Source organism: Rhinatrema bivittatum, chromosome 2 (genome assembly GCF_901001135.1).
Source record: "Rhinatrema bivittatum chromosome 2, aRhiBiv1.1, whole genome shotgun sequence".
Lineage (NCBI taxonomy): Eukaryota > Metazoa > Chordata > Amphibia > Gymnophiona > Rhinatrematidae > Rhinatrema > Rhinatrema bivittatum.
This window is the reverse complement of record NC_042616.1, coordinates 458400810-458418911: the sequence shown is the minus strand read 5'-3', so window position 1 is coordinate 458418911 and position 18102 is coordinate 458400810. Positions and strand designations below refer to the sequence as shown.

Sequence of the window (18102 nt, the reverse complement as noted above, 5' to 3'; positions counted from 1 at the left end):
GCCGTTTGGCAATAGTGATCATAATATGATCAAATTTGAATTAATGACTGGAAGGGGAACAGTAAGCAAATCCATGGCTCTAGTACTAAACTTTCAAAAGGGAAACTTTTAAAAATGAGAAAAATAGTTAGAAAAAACTGAAAGGAGCAGCTACAAAGGCAAAAAGTGTGCAAGAGATGTGGACATTGTTAAAAAATACCATCCTAGAAGCACAATCCATATGTGTTCCACACATTAAGAAAGATGGAAGGAAGGCAAAATGATTACAGGCATGGTTAAAAGGTGAGGTGAAAGAGGCTATTTTAGCCAAAAGATCTTCATTCAAAAATTGGAAGAAGGATACAACAGAAGAAAATAGGATAAAGCATGAGCATTGGCTAGTTAAATGTAACACATTGATTTATGTATTTATTTATTTAACATTTTTATATACCGAAATTCATGTAGCAATGTTACATATCATTTCGGTTTACATTATAACATTAACAAGCATGTAAGAATGTGATTACATCGAACAGGGAGAATAAACTTGGATCAAGGAACTGGGGAATAAATTACAATGAATATGATTAGGTAATGAGATTCTAGACTGAAACCTGGCTAAGCATCTAGGAGTCATGTTACATGGTGCACATTGAGGGGCGATTATTGGTATGGATTAAAAGCTTGTTCGAATAGCCAAGTTTTGAGTCTCTTTTTAAAGGTGATTGGGCAAGGTTCCTTCCGGAGTTCTGGAGGTAGAGAGTTCCATTGCGCAGGGCCTGCTGTAGATAGAGATTGTTTATTTAACGAGGTTTTGATGGGTGGGGCGAGGAGAGTGTCTCTATATTGATAAGACAGGCAAAGAGAGAATGTGAAAAGAAGTTGGCCGTAGAGGCAAAAACTCACAGTAAAATCTTTTTAAAATATATCCGAAGCAGAAAGCCTGAGGGAGTCAGTTGGACCGCTAGTGATCGAGGGGTTAAAGGGGTACTTAGAGAAGATAAGGCCATCGCAGAAAGATTAAATGATTTCTTTGCTTCGGTATTTACTGAAGAGGATGTTGTGGAGGTACCCGTAATGGAGAAGGTTTTCATGGGTAATGATTCAGATGGACTGAATCAAATCACGGTGAACCTAGAAGATGTGGTAGACCTGATTGACAAACTGGAGAGTAGTAAATCACCTGGACCAGATGGTATACACCCCAGAGTTCTGAAGGAACTAAAAAATGAAATTTCAGACCTATTAGTAAAAATTTGTAACCTATCATTAAAATCATCCATTGTACCTGAAGACTGGAGGATAGCAAATGTAACCCCAATATTTAAAAGGGGCTCCAGGGGCGATCTGGGAAACTACACACCGGTTAGCCTGACTTCAGTGCCAGGAAAAATAGTGGAAAGTGCTCTAAACATCAAAATCACAGAACATATAGAAAGACATGGTTTAATGGAACAAAGTCAGCATGGCTTTACCCAGGGCAAGTCTTGCCTCACAAATCTGCTTCACTTTTTTGAAGGAGTTAATAAACATGTGGATAAAGGTGAACCGGTAGATGTAGTATACTTGGATTTTCAGAAGGCGTTTGACAAAGTTCCTCATGAGAGGCTTCTAGGAAAAGTAAAAAGTCATCGGATAGGTGGCGATGTCCTTTCGTGGATTGCAAACTGGCTAAAAGACAGGAAACAGAGAGTAGGATTAAATGGACAATTTTCTCAGTGGAAGGGAGTGGATAGTGGAGTACCTCAGGGATCTGTATTGGGACCCTTACTTTTCAATATATTTATAAATGATCTGGAAAGAAATACGACGAGTGAGATAATCAAATTTGCAGATGACACAAAATTGTTCAGAGTACTTAAATCACAAGCAGATTGTGATAAATTGCAGGAAGACCTTGTGAGACTGGAAAATTGGGCATCCAAATGGCAGATGAAATTTAATGTGGATAAGTGCAAGGTGATGCATATAGGGAAAAATAACCCATGCTATAATTACACAATGTTGGGTTCCATATTAGGTACTACAACCCAAGAAAGATCTAGGCATCATAGTGGATAACACATTGAAATCGTAGGTTCAGTGTGCTGCGGTAGTCAAAAAAGCAAACAGAATGTTGGGAATTATTAGAAAGGGAATGGTGAATAAAACAGAAAATATCATAATGCCTCTGTATCGCTCCATGGTGAGACCCCACCTTGAATACTGTGTATAATTCTGGTTGCCGCATCTCAAAAAAAGATATAATTGTGATGGAGAAGGTACAGAGAAGGGCTACCAAAATGATAAGGGGAATGGAACAGCTCCCCTATGAGGAAAGACTAAAGAGGTTAGGACTTTTCAGCTTGGAGAAGAGATGGCTAAGGGGGGATATGATAGAGATGTTTAAAATCATGAGAGGTCAAGAACGGGTAGATGTGAATCGGTTATTTACTCTTTCGGATAATAGAAAGACTAGGGGGCACTCCATGAAGTTAGCATGGGGCACATTTAAAACTAATCGGAGAAAGTTCTTTTTTACTCAACGCACAATTAAACTCTGGAATTTGTTGCCAGAGGATGTGGTTAGTGCAGTTAGTATAGCTGTGTTTAAAAAAGGATTGGATAAGTTCATGGAGAAGTCCATTACCTGCTATTAAGTTCACTTAGAGAATAGCCACTGCCATTAGCAATGGTAACATGGAATAGACTTAGTTTTTGGGTACTTGCCAGGTTCTTATGGCCTGGATTGGCCACTGTTGGAAACAGGATGCTGGGTTTGATGGACCCTTCGTCTGATCCAGTATGGCATGTTCTTATGTCCTTAATCATTATGACTTCACCACCAACCCTCCCAGAACAATCCTCTGAAAACACAGATCAACCTATGCGGTATGGATTTTTTTTTTTCATTTATTAATACGGGTGTTTCTTAATTTTTTTTTATAGTCTGAAAAATCATAGATAATTAGTGTGACATGAGCTCTCTAACGTTTGTGTTATTTCTGCATGTGTTAAATGAGGATGTCTTTTCTCACCATAGAAAAAAATTCAAATTCTTTTGTTACCACAGTGACACAAACTCCATCCATTACCAGATGCTTTGTGAAGTTACACAAAACCCTGCAAAAATGTCACTTGCAACCCAGATAGCAAACCTGTCATACTAAAACAGCACCAATTCCCAAAACTCAAACAGCAACAACCCTATGTAAAAACACAATACTGCAAATATTCCACCAAACTCTAGCACATCAATACACCACCTACTAGGAAAACAGAACACGCTGGATTGCTATAGAACCTACATGGTAGCAGAATATCTCTCCTTGGTCACACACACAGAGTACAAGTACAGACCCTCACCAAATACAGAATAAGTGACTACAAATGAAAAATACAGACTAAAACGGAATTCTTCTTGCTTTGCTGTTGACTCCAACTTCACCTCTCCCCTCCTGTTCCCTGAAGGAGGAAACAAGAGAAGGGGCTGGATTAAGGGAGCAAAGTGACTATTCTTTGCTCAGAGGTATCTCCTCCAGGCTCTGCCCCTCCCCTTCTGTCTCTGAATGACAGGATGGAAGAGGATGGACTAGAGAACAAAGTGGCTTTTCTTTGCTGTGCTTTGTGCTCTATGTCAGACTCAACTCTCCCCTCTTGTTCCCTGTAGCTTGCCTGAGGGGGAGGTGCTGGACAGGGAGAAGAGAGCTGATCTCTGGTGCCTGGGACTGGATCAGAGTGTCAGAGGTACAGCCCTTTGTGCTCAAGCAATGGGCTCCCTGCTACGCAGGGCCCAGGGCATCTGCCCTTTTGCCCATAGATAAAAGCAGCCATGCATGCAAATGGCTCCTGCCTGGCACGAGGGGTTCCATTTCAGCAATGTGCCCAGGGCTTTTGTTTCCTGGCAGTACATGCCACTATTCAGTAATGGTACCTTTTCCACCACTTCTTGTGTGGCCCAGGCACCCTTTCCACCTGTTCCCCGACTCCAGTTTAAATCTTTACACATGGGCCCAAACTTGTGAAGAAAGCAGCAGTGTCTCATGGGCTGGAAGAAGAAAGCAGCAGTGCCTCAGAATCGGCCAATGCTCCCCTCGTCCTTCAAGCCCCGGTGCTCCATGGTGCCTATGATCCAGTCCTGGCTGATCCTCCTACCACCAAGGCTGGCACTTCTTCTTTCCTGGGGTCCTCGCAGTTAAAACATTGGCTGTTTAAACCATGTGGGGGCTCCCTAGATATGAAGCGCTGCGTGGCTCAAACCGTGAATGCTGAAGGCAGGACAGAAAGAGTAGAGGAGTGCGACCTGGCAGTAAGAGGATCAACCAGGACGGGATTAGACACCAAGGGGAAAGGAGAGGCGCTATAAAGAGACATGAAGCGGTATGAGGGGTAGCTGAGTTAGTGGTAAGAGGCAGAAAGGGCTGGAGGGGATGAACAAGAGGTGAGGAGCTAGGCAGAAGAAAGTATGCGAGGACTGGAGAGGAGTGAGTACAGAGTGGAAATGGCACTAGGGAGTGGGAGATTGGGGCAGGAGTGAGAGGGATATGAAAAGCAGATAGGTGAGAGATGCAAAAAGGGAGATTGAGAGCATGAAGAAGACAGAGGGGTGAAATCTAGCTATGAGTGAATAAAAAGACAAATGAAGAAAACAGATGAAAGGGAGAGATCAAAGTCAGAGACATGTAGCATTTATACAGATTGAGACTCCTGGTGTTTCTATATTTTGTTTTATTTATTGCCTGTTTTCAAGCCACGTCATTTGTTGTGAATTCAGCATCTATATGTACTTTAAGAACACTATTTATGTGAATCACCTCAAGCTGTGTATTTAGGCAGCATACAAATTGTTTAAATAAACAAAGAAACAAGTAAACAAACAAGCAAATAAACAATTAGGGGAAAAGTGAAAGACAGAATACATGAAAAAAATGGAAAATAAAAATGGGCACCAAGAAAAGGAGATAGAATATAGAAATGGGACCAACAACATTAGAAAGGTAGGAAAAAATGTTTAGTTTGGTGATTGGAATGTGTCAGCTTTAGGAATATGCATCTTATACTTTGTATTTCATATAGTATAGGAGGAAAGGCATTTCTTCATCTAGTTCTTTGGTGCTGCACTGCATGCAGAGTCCGGCTTTTCTAGGTTTCCAATTCACTTTTTTGTCTACACATTGCTAATTTCTGGTCCTTTATTCTGTGTTTGGTATGGCTCTGTGTGCTGTGCGTGGGTAACCAAAGTGATGAATTCTGCTAGCATATTCTTTCAGTAGCAGTCCAGCTTGTTCCATTTTCCTAACAGGAGGTGTTTTGGTGTTCTAGGGATCAGTGTAATATTTACAAGATTGTCTTTTCGTAGACTCTGCAGCTGGTTGCAGGGAGTGGGGCTACAGGACCGCAATTCATGCACCCTTCCCCCATCAAGGATGGCGCTGTATCTAAGTACCAGCACCTTTTATTCCTAGAAAAAAAAAAAGCACTGAATGTGCCATGCCTGCAAAAACTGAACAGCACCGTCAGGCTCAGAACAAGGGTGTGGTCCCCAACTATCAAACACAGGACATTATGACATAGCCCCAGGTGCTTGCTGCATCATCCTGAGCAGGGTCAGAAAAGATTTTAGCCAGGTCTGAGCATGTGAGAAATATGCTCAAGAATATCATCAAACTCTTTAAGCAAGCTGATTAGATTTCCCCAGGCAATGTTCCTTCTTGAAATAGACCTACATAGGGCAGTCTCTACCCAGATAAGCCAAGACAGGCTTTACTCCCACAGTGTCTTATAATATAAAGCTTGGTTTTTTTAAGGCATTCTGCGTTGCGAGCAGGATTCAGACACTCCACTGTCAAAACACTGCAGCAAAAAGGTGATGAAGAGCCAAGGTGCCCATCTGTCCTCCACATGACAGCTTCTGAGGCTAAAGATCTCTACTTGGCTGAGAACAGGGATCATGGCTGATCTGTTACAATGTAAAATTCTTCATTAATTTTTGTGAATTTAGCTTCAATTCCCAAGTCAGTTTTCTGGTAACTTAAAAAAATGCTCCACACCCCAACACACATTCCCCCTGCAAATCTTGTTTCCTTATTGATATTTCCATTTCCAAATAGGAGGCCCTGGGGGTATCAGAGATAGTATACTCACACTTCTCACTGATAAGTATGAGGACAGTGAATGAAAGATTTACTTATAAAAAATCTGTTACATTTAAGATATCAGAATTATGAATGCTTATGAGAAATGCATGGATGGATGGACAGTAACTAGGGTTCAGGCCAACTCGTGCTGCTGCTGCTCACAAGTTTCAGACTTGTGCTCAATCAACTCCTTGGCGTGTCTTGTCACTTATAAAGGGGAAAAGGAATAACAACTTGGTACAAGTTACAGCCAAGTACACAGGGGAGCAAACAAAGTAATATGTCGAAGGTTGCACGGAGGCCCTGACAGCACCAGCAATGGCCCACCTGACCACCAGAGTCTGAGACCAGAGTTGCACCGCTAAGACCACCAGTAGCAACACCACCTTACCATCAGAAGGTAAGGAAGTCTACCTGCAGCACATCCATCTGTCTGGCTTCAAGGTTAAACCCAATAGGATAATTTTTAAAAAGCAGGGGTAGCTGAAGGGACACCCCTTCCTGCCCAACCCTCAAATACATTTGTTTTCCTGGCAAATTGGACATGTAAGAGTTTCATGATATATGAGCACATGACTTCAGGTGTGAAGTACTGTGCCCGCTCAAGTCAAAAAATACCTCCAACTGGACAGGACTCCCAGGAAAAACTACAGAAACCTTCCATTGCTTTGCTGTTGACTGAAGCATTTTCATGCTTGGTATTTTCTAGTTATCTGTTTTAAAGTTGGGATCCCTGACCCCAAAGCACTTGGTGATATCAACTCTGATGCAAGTGAGGAGGAAATATTTTTTATATTCTGCTTTTCGTGACACTTCAAAGTGGATTGCATATAGGTACAAGTAGGTATTTTCCTATCCCCATACAGCTTACTATCTGAGGGCCAGATGTACTGAGATGTGGGTTAAAACTGTACGATTCCTGATGTAGTGTGCTAAAGGCATGCTGATGCATCAGGAATTAAAGTGCGCTGACTGACTTTTATGCACATAATGAATGATTTATGCACAGAAAACATGTTTTGTGTGTGCAAAGCTTGTTTTCTGTGCATAAATCCCGATTACAGGTCCTGTGTTGGAATTTCAACTTCTGCCTACTGACTGACAAAAGCACTGGAAACTTTACTCCACCTCTGACCAGGAGTACAATTTCCAGCACTAAGAAACCCCTCTCTGCACTGGGGGGTAACAGCGAATGCCTTCATTTGCATGGATTTCCATGCCAGGGTGCCAAACAGGACACAGTGTTTTGCGCACATGTTTTGTGCACAAAACTCCTTGCTACATCAGGAGTAACATTTGTGCATAAGGTTTAAGGTTTATTGTTATTTATATACCGTTGTCTCAGCATAGTCTTCACAGCAGTTTACATTTCAATAAATATACAGTGAGGAAAATACAATCGATTATAAAAGATAAGAGATAAAACAGCAAAAATTAAAAGAAATAACTAAAACCTACTAGCTGTTAAAAGTATATAATAGATACCCATAAATATTAAACCAATAAAAATACTAAAAACATAACTATACGTTTCTAGCATTAATTATGGTTAAAATAAAGCCACCTGTAGGTATTAAACGCATGTCTGTTTCTCATTTTCAGTATAGGCCGCGTTAAACAACCATGTTTTTAGTTCTGCTTTAAATTTACTTTTTTCTTGCTGCATCCTTAAACTGAACTGGAAGTGTGTTCCACAGTTTTGATCCTGCAATTGACAGCGCTCTCTCTCTCTAACTTGACTGAGATGTGCTGATTTGATTGTCGGAATTGATAGAAGTCCTTTATTAGCCGACCTCAAGTCTCTCTGTGGAACGTGCAATCTCAATGCTGCATTCAACCATTCTGTCCTTTCTCCATAAATTAAATTGTGTATTATACAAGCTGCTTTGTAAAATATTCTAGAACTTATTGGTAGCCAATGTAATGCAATCAATGTTGGGGTAATGTGGTCGAACCTCTTTTTTCCTGACAATATTCGAGCTGCTGTGTTCTGAAATACCTGCAAAGGTCTAATGGTTGATTGAGGTAAGCCAAGCAGCAGGGCATTACAATAGTCTAGATTAGCAAACAATAAAGCTTGAAGAACAGATCTAAAATCAGAAGGTTCCAATAATGGTTTCAATCTTAACAGCAATAATTTAAAATAACCATCTTTTAACTTAATCACAATATGTTTTTTCATATTCAGCTCGGAGTCGATTATCACTCCGAGATCTCTGGCAAATAGAGTAGGGGTCAGATTGGTGTTCTCAAACTTAAATGCTGGAATATGCGCACAAGTGTGGGTAAAACAGTGAGCTCTGAATAGACCTTATTACATTGGGCCCTAAGCGTGCACCTGTGGCAAAGGAGGGTGAAGTGACTTGTCAGTGGGTTCTGTACCCTGGCTTGCAGCCTGCTGCTCTACCTCTAAGACCACTCCTTCCACTCCAGAAAACCATAGAAAATGGGGTTGTTTTTTTTAATATTTCCCTGTTCCCTAAAACTGCACACATGAAAGTACTTTTCAGGATATGTGACTTATGATTGAACAATACTGGAACTCTGCTTTAAGGATGTTCATAGTTAAAATGGCAATTCATGACTTAGCTGCCTCCCTGACACTGTCCACCATCTCCCTCCCACTGCTGAATGATTAGTCATTTCTGCCCTGCCAGAACAGGGCTCTCATGGACTAAAGAGATTAATCAAATATATGGAATAAAAGGGACATAAAGAACATTGTGAAAGCAAGAAAACTGCAGAAACTGGAAAGCCTTGTGGCGAAGCCTGGAAAGCGCAGGTGCTGTTTTCTAATGCCCCCTGGGCCATGAATGCCACAAACAGCTACAGAGCATACTAAGCTCCCCCCTTTATGCCCACATCTGTCTGCAAAGCTTAAATAAATTACATCTGCCACAACGTTATAACGCCCAATGAAATTTGGTAGAAAAGACCAAAAACAAAAAAACTCAGTGCAACAAATGGGGAAACAAGTGATGCGCTACTGGTACTAATACAGCAATGACTACAAGCCTCAACTATCGTTCCACCCAAAACAGGATTATCTAAATATGCAAATGACGCCAATTTATAAACCAAAGGTGTGTAAATCTCTCTTGAAACCAGACCTGCTTGGCTGGTGAGGGGGTTGGGGAAGCAGGCAGGTCTGAGAGGGTGCACGGAGGACAGAATCTGAGGATTGCTCAGCTACAAGCCTGAGACAGGAGTACATATTCTCTGTTGGAATGAAGATGGCCTAATGATTAGAATAATGGGCCATTAAACTGGAGACTGAAGGTCAAATTCTGCTTCTCTCAAATAATATTTCTCAGGACCTTGGGCAAAGCACTTCCATCCCCCGATTCCTTAGGTACCCCATCTAAACTGTGGGCTCTTCATGGCAAGGATTTATACCTGTAATCTGTGGTACAGCACCCCTAACTCTATGCTCCTATTTAAATGGCAAATAAATGCCACTGACTGTGTGCCCTGAGCCAAGTCACTTTTTCTTCCTGTTCCTCAGTTATTACTACTAATGGTAACGCTGTCCCCTTTTTGTTTTCTCCTCTGGGCAATGTGGGCACCACAGCCGAATTGGCAGTCTGGCCCTGTGCCCAGAAGCCGCTGCCATGTGTCCATTCCCATGAACAAAATGCTAAAGTATTCAAATATCCCATCTGAATAAAATCCACCACGATCCAAACTATTACATTACTACTGGTCCTGACATACTGGTTCCAGTAACCAAACTGATCACTAGCAAGAGTTTTCCTGCACAAGGGAAACCGTGATAAAGGTGGCAGCGACGAAGCTCCCCTCGAGTCACAGAGGTCACTCGCAAGGGATTCCCCTCCCCAGAAGACACATTTCTGTGCTCTATTTACCAGCCGTCTCCCCCTCAGTACAAAGCAGCCAGGTCTTCGGATCCCGTTTGCCCTGCCCTTGGTACCCATGTACCACTGTGATCTCCTTACCATCCATTCCCTCTCTCTCGCCTTTTCATTCTCCTGAGCGCAGGCCAAGGCCATGAGGTTTCCATATTTCACAGTCTTCCCTCACCACTCTGTCCCCCTCCATCCTCCTCCCTCATCCCCGCCACCCCCAACCAAGCTGCACAGCAAGTGTAATACAGAGTACTGTGTGAGCTGAGGCAATGGATCTGCTTCATCTGCCATTCTTGTTTATAGTTATTTGCAGCCGTCTGCTAAAGTTCTCGTTTCATTAAGGGTAGGGTATTTTATATAAGCAGACGACATCCAACTTTCTTTGCCTTGTAATACTGATGGGAGAAGTGCCCCAGGTAATTTTAAAATGTTTTGATGCTATGAGCAGTTGGATGCCAGAGAACAGGCTGATTTTAAATACACCAAAAAAAAAAAAAATGATTTTATAGCTCAGTAGGCAACCTCAACCTGCTAATGCTAAATTTTTAATTATGGGGACTTTAAGTATACTAATCTCTACAGAGCCCGGAGATTTAGGTGTTATATTAGATTCCAGATAAACTTCAAAGCCACATATGAGAGCAGTTGCCAAATCAGCAGACTATAAATTGTGCTTGTTAAGACATTTAAAACATTTTATTAAAGCAGCGGATTTTTATTGTGCAAGCTATGGTTCTAAGCTAACTGGGTTACTGCAATTCTTTCTTTTTTTTTTCGGCATGCCTAAGGCCATTGGGTGAAGGCGCTCCAATTCACGCAGAACGCTGCAAGGCTTGTTAAAGGAGCTAGAGCAGGAGGCAGGACTTCCCAGAAATTGAAGGAGTTGCACTGCAGCACAGGATAATGTTAAAAATCTTTTCTGTTGAAGATGTTTCAAAAACATAGGTTATTTCGTGGCAATAAGATTGCAACCTTTCCAGACGTTTCTATAAAGCTACACAGCATAGGTGTAAGATATTTCGGGGGGGAGGGGGGGGGGGCGACAATACAGAGGATTCTTGGTTTTAGTGGAACTTTCCTTTGGCAATTTCCCTGGAAGTTTCTCCAAAATAGGGTCTCTAATTGTTAGGTTAACTGAATTTAAGTCCAGGTTATAAGGCGGCTGGAATTGTTTCTTCAATAATATGATTTCTTCACTTTATCTCCCCTAGCTGAAGTCTACAGACAGACTGGGCAAGTGTATTTGTTTCTTAATTTTTTTTTCTTTCTTTCTTCAGTCGTAACTTGAGCCTTCGGTTTTATTTCTTACATCAAGATTTGCTTGATTTATAGTTTTGTTTAAAATCAATAAAGAGAAAGTTAAAATAACATTTTTATTTGATATAAAACTGGATATGCTGAAGTTCCTTGCTAGGTTGGGTGAGGAACTGTTTAGCCCCCTCATCCCTTACGGTCAGCTACAAAAACACTGTTGGTAATACCATCCAGTTGTGTTTTTTGGCTTAAGAGAGACACATTTGAAAGCTTTTCAATCGCTGCTCCTATGATATGGAACGCATTGCATGACGGCATCAAAGAAGGCGTTGATCTAATTTTTCGGAAGAAAGTGAAGACTTATTTGAACAAGCTTAGAGTGATTTGATTTGAATTGCAGTGCACGGCATTACTCTTTATTACTAGACAGTCTGGAGTACTGTATTTATATTAGGATATTTTGTGGTTTTATGTATGTTTGCTTTATTTATGGATGGACATTTGGAATCCACATCGAAACACTGCATGGGATTTTGTGGAATATAAGGGTAATAAATAAATAATGAAATCACTGAGAGACCTAGCTGTCACATGTGGTAGGCCTGATTGATAAACTGAAGAGTAGTAAATCACCTGGCCCAGATGGTATACATCCTAGGGTTCTGAAGGAACTAAAAAATGAAATTTCAAATATATTAGTAAAAATTTGTAACCTATCATTAAAATCATCCATTGTACCTGAAGACTGGAGGATAGCAAATGTAACCCCAATATTTAAAAAGGACTCCAGGGGCGATCCAGGAAACTATAGACCAGTTAGCCTGACTTCAGTGCCAGGAAAAATAGTGGAAAGTGCTCTAAACATCAAAATCACAGAACATATAGAAAGACATGGTTTAATGGAACAAAGTCAGCATGGCTTTACCCAAGGCAAATCTGCTTTACTTTTTTTTGAAGGCGTTAATAAACATGTGGATAAAGGTGAATCGGTAGATGTAGTATACTTGGATTTTCAGAAGTGTTTGATACAGTTTCTCATGAGAGGCTTCTAGAAAAAGTAAAAAGTCAGGACAGGAAACAGAGTAGGATTAAATGGACAATTTTCTCAGTGGAAGGGAGTGGGCAGTGGAGTGCCTAAGGGATCTGTATTGGGACCCTTACTTTTCAATATATTTATAAATGATCTGGAAAGAAATACGACGAGTGAGGTAATCAAATTTGCAGATGATACAAAATTGTTCAGAGTAGTTAAATCACAAGCAGATTGTGAAATTGCAGGAAGACCTTGTGAGACTGGAAAATTGGGCATCGAAATGGCAGATGAAATTTAATTTGGATAAGTGCAAGGTGATGCTTATAGGGAAAAATAACCCATGCTATAATTACACAATGTTGGGTTCCATATTAGGTGCTACCACCCAAGAAAGATCTAGGTATCATAGTGGATAACACATTGAAATTGTCGGTTCAGTATGCTGCGGCAGTCAAAAAAGCAAACAGAATGTTGGGAATTATTAGGAAGGGAATGGTGAATAAAACGGAAAATGTCATAATGCCTCTGTATCGATCCATGGTGAGACCCCACCTTGAATACTGTGTACAATTCTGGTTGCCGTATCTCAAAAAAGATATAATTGCGATGGAGAAGGTACAGAGAAGGGCGGCCAAAATGATAAGGGGAATGGAACAGCTCCCCTATGAAGAAAGACTAAAGAGGTTAGGACTTTTCAGCTTGGAGAAGAGATGGTTGAGGGGGAGATGATAGAGGTGTTTAAAATCATGAGAGGTCTAGAACGGGTAGATGTGAATCAGTTATTTAGTCTTTCAGATAATAGAAAGACTAGGGGGCACTCCATGAAGTTAACATGTGGCACATTTAAAACTAATCGGAGAAAGTTGTTCTTCTCTCAACACACAATTAAACTCTGGAATTTGTTGCCAGAGGACGTGGTTAGTTTAGTTAGTACAGCTGTGTTTAAAAATAATTGGATACGTTCTTGAAGGAGGAGTCCATTACCTATTAATTAAGTTGACTTAGAAAATAGCCACTAATACTAGCAACGGTAACATGAAATAAACTTAGTTTTTTGGGTACTTGCCAGGTTCTTATGGCCTGGATTGGCCACTGTTGGAAACAGGATGCTGGGCTTGATGGACCCTTGGTCTGACCCAGTATGGCACGTTCTTATCCCAATTCTGGTTTCCCAGCCTTTTGAGTTTTGGTTCTTTCATCTGGGATAGTCTACAAAATTCCCTGTGGCTCTCCCTTGCCCTTAAGCATAGCCAGTACTCCCATTGCTTGGCTGAGCAGTGCCCTGGACTCTAAAATATACATCTGCTGCATGACAGAATTCTGCCAAGACACAGGACCAGAGCTTAACTTGTAGACAAAAAGGAACTGTGCTAGGGGGGCAAGGCCAGGGCTGGGTGCGATCTCTCCCTCCCCTAAAACACACACACTTTCAAACATACATATGTGGACACACTCTTCCCTTTCCTGGGATATTTTCCTCTCCAGAAATCCTCTTCCCCTCCCTCCTTGGCTAGTAAGGCACAGGCCTCCTTTTCTGAGCCAGAATCACTTGGCCATCCCCTGCCTTGAGGGTGGGGACAGACCTGGCATGCACCACCCACTCTCCTCAGCCACAAAGAGGGAGGGTATGGGATTCAAAAGTGCATCCTGTTCCTTGCCACCTCAGGGGAGGAACTAAGGGAGCAGCACCATATTCTCTCCTCCCTCCCCATCACACCCTTCTATCCCTTCCCCTCATTCAGTCTTTCCCTACCCCCACTCATACCTCACAGTCCCTCCAATCCCCTCACTCACTCTCCCCCACAACACAACCCATAGCCCCACCAATCCCCTCTCACTCTTTTGCTGCCCACATCCCCTCACTCATTCTTGCCCCTACATCTTCTCACTCACTCTCCTGCTCTGCCACCACCCTCATTCTGCTTTCTTCTGATCCTTTCATTCACTCTCCCACCCCTCTCCTCACCATTTCCTAATTCAGTCTTTTCCCTTCCCCCTGCCCTAGTGTGGTCACCAGCAGCAGAGGTGGCAGAGCAGGGAAGCCAGCATGATAAGCAGAAACCTGGTCAGGGAGACAACATACCCAAAAGCAGTAGCAGCAATGGGGGCTGGCAGGCATTCACACCTTGTCTCTCCGATAGGGTTGCCAACTGCCTGGTTTTGAACCAGACAGCCATGTTTTTCAGATGACCGGACACTGAAAGTCCAGTTTTTGCAAGAAGCTCCTTCTCTTTCCCACAACTTCCTGGTTACAGGGAAAAACAGAGCGGAGAGCTGAGCTGTGCCCTGACCTTTTGCCTCCTTTCCTTTGTTGTGATTGGACAGGATGGGGAAAGGAAGTGGAGCAAGGCACATCAGATCTCAATAACTCCACAGATCTCTGCAGCAATGCCCTCTGGGTCCGTCCCCCTCCCTCACTGAGTGCTGGGCCAAGACCTGAGAGAGGGGCTGCAGTGAGGAGGGAAAGTTGGAGAAAGAGAGCGGGGACACAGAGAAAAGGGGAGGAAAGGGAAGATAGACACATGGAAAGCAAGGGGGGAAGACAGAGGGTATATGGAAGGAAGGAAGGTTACAGGGAAGGGAAGAGGCACAAAGGAAGCATGAGAGAAGGAAGGAGACAGGGAGGAAGAGAGAAGAGGTTCAAAGGAGACAGGGGGACACAGGAAGAAAGAAGATAAAGGCACTGGGGAGGAGAGGGAGACAGGAGGGAAAGAAAGACAAGAGCATGGGGAAGGGACTAGAGACAGGAAGGCAGCACACGAGAGGAGTGCACAGAGGAGGGGGAGGGCATAATGAAAGACAGGTGGCACAAGGGAGATACAGATGAAAGGCTGGGAAGTTTTAAGGAAAAGGAGAGCAAACCACCTGTGTCTGAGAAAGCAGGCTGTGTGTTTATGGGGTAGTATGGAGGTAAGTGTGTATTAGAAAGGCTTTAGTTATGATAGAGAGCAAAACTGCATGAGAGAGGCTGTGATTGATGTGTTTATGAGGAGAGTTGAAATAACATTTTATAAAGCAAAGTATATTGAGGGGGTGGGTGCTTGAAAGCCAAGAAATGAGTGACTCGACAACTGACAGAGGCCTGTAACCTTCCCTTCGCCTCCCCTCCCAAAGCATGAAGTTTAGTGGGGTGTCCAGTTATGGTCCATGGAAAAGTTGGCCGCCCTACTCTCTGATCTTGGCATTATCCCTCAGGGCCTCCTCAACTGTGCCAGTGACTGTCCCATCTCAGGGTAAGCAGATTCAACATATTCTGTGTTTTGCTTCCTCTGGGGCCGGGGGGCAGAAATATCTGCCACCATGGCTCTGCTTCATTTCTGCAGGGGAGTTGGAACTGATTTAGTCTGCCAACTCTGCTCTGTTTCTGCAGGTGAACCAGAACTGATTTATAGCATTGTCTCTAACTCCACTTCCTTGGGTCCCCGAAAAAAAGGTGGCAGAACACCATTCTGGGTTCCACCAGAAAATAAGTCCTGGGTAACAGAGACTTTAAGGGTTAAATCAGCACAAGTTGGAAACATGTGAGCTGTAGTGCCAATTATCAAGGCCTGGTTTGAAGCTTTGATGACTGGCACTATTGCTCATAAGTTTCTAACTCGTACTAATTCAAACCTTTTTGCCTCTTCTTTGCTGTGTAGTTTCCTCTTCAATAATACAGCAACCATACTACTATTATGTAGAATAACATATCCTGTCAGAGTTAACAGCCCCTTTGCTATGGTGACCGGCATGTCCCGTCATGGGGTGCATCATATCCCGCCCCCTCCCCCTGACTGCCTGCCTCTGGTCTTCTCTTTCTGATTAATGCTTCTACACTGCCTTACTGCCACTTGTACCAATTGTGCTTTGGTTTTATTTAAAATAAATAATAATCTGATAAACAAAAACTGGGGGCATTACAAAAATCTATTTGAAAAACAATAATAAAATAACCCCAAAAAAATAAAGCTATCCCCTGGAGGGATTATTTGATGAAAATAACAAAACTTGATAAGAGCAACCCCATATTCCCTCACTTCCTTGTTTCTTGGCGCTGCTTCTCCCACTTTGCATTCCCAGGGTCTCTTTTTTTTTTTTTTTTTTTTAGTCTTGAGCTATTTTACTTTTGCCTGCATCTTTTACTAGTCCCATGCTCAGACTCTTATGGCTTGGAAAATAATCACTATATCAGAGGCACTGTCTGCTGCCAACGCAACTGCCTTTTCTTTCCTGACAGTGACTACTAGACAGAGCTGAGTGGAGTGAGAGAGAAGAGAATCCCAGCTGCATGGCTGCAGTCACTGAATGGGCAGCTGGATATGCAATCCCCTGTAAATCAGCCAATGAAAGGAGTTTTGCAAAAAGTGACTTTTTTTTCCACAAAGGCCAGAGGGGGATATGGGGGGGGGGGGCTACCTCAAGGGCTCCCCTTCCTCTAAAAGGGTCACAAAGCGAACTACCTTACTGCCTCTTGTGTATTAAAGAATGCTTCCTTCGAGCTGTTAAAAAAAAACCCAAAAAAACAGCACACCACGTGTCATGCTGAGCCAGCGGTAATTCAAAACTGTACTGATAAAAAAAAAAAAAGTATTTGAAATGACAAACTGCTCTTCATTTCCCCGATGCCGCGAGGAGGGCCTGTTTCAGCACATCAGGCTCGACAGACCAGAGAATGTCACGTGCTGACTATGATGTTCCCAGTGACGTCACACAGGATGCAAGGCTGAAGCCAATGCCATGCCAGGGGTCCCGTGTGCTAAGCATTGCCCCACAGACTGAAAATGAAAGAAACCCACGGAGGGGAATGGTAGCCCAAGGATTCCCAAACAACAAGGATACAGCAGTGACTGTTTGACAGCAGGTGAGGAGGAGCACTTTTGACACACTGTGAAATGGGTATGAAGTTGTCTAGTGGCCACAGCCTATCGCTCAACAGATTCCTTCCAACCCCCTCACCACATTTGCTAGTACTGCAGGACAGAGTGCAGAGCTGCTGGCTCCTGTGGCCTGTGCTCTAGCTCCTACCATGCAAATGCATGGAGACATGCCCACAGAACTTGTGAGTGTATTTATTGCTACTTTCAAGTTGTTAGTTTATTGCATACTTTAGCAGCAGGTAAAGACTGTCCTGTATTAGTTTAAATCAGCAGAGCCAGTGGCTTTGCAGGAAGATGACAGGAACCCTGCCTGGAGAAGCTCCGGATACTTTGGCAGAGGACACCCTGGTGAAGAGGCTGGATGGGCAAGCTAGTAACAGGAAGGGCATCTGTTCCCAATAGCCAGCGGGATCTGCTTGAGCCTGCTAGTGCCCATGCCCGAGCACTAATATGAGTGGACCAGTGTTTGGTGCAGCAGCCACTACCAGCTAGAACAAACCAGCATCTATCTCTAGGGCTGTGGAAAGGTGCAGTACAGAGACAGCAAAGAGCCCAGTGTTTTGGAATGGTTCTTAAGAACCACAATTGTGAGCAGTAGGCACAGCCTGTATGCTACTGCCTGTGCGAACTGCAGGTGCAGAATAAAGTTCGTTGGATCCTTCTTGCCTGTTTCTTTTGTTAACACAGCCACAACACCCGTGACTGACTTCCAAGGCAGGAAGGAGTGTCACTTCCCCATCCCCACAAACGTGCAACAATAAATACTGCCTTACATACATGAGGTATGGGGCACGGAAGGAATACAACTTTCTTTGAAAGCTCTTAAAAAAAAAACAAAAAACCAGGAAGATACTACATCATTTTTTTGTAGATTATGGCCAAGACCAACACAAGTGCTTTGGTTTATCTATGCAGCACTGCAGCTCATGGAGGATGCACTGAAGAAGGCGGCACAAAACAAACAAAGATTTAATTTATTATTTTTTTAATTATTA

The 18102-nt window shown here is 42.8% G+C and overlaps 1 protein-coding gene across 7 annotated transcripts in view; it reads right to left on the bottom strand.

Annotated features, from left to right (window-relative positions):
* The window catches only part of MRTFA (myocardin related transcription factor A), a 308975-nt gene that overhangs the window by 187302 nt on the left and 103571 nt on the right, over nucleotides 1–18102 (bottom strand). The window lies entirely within an intron of this gene.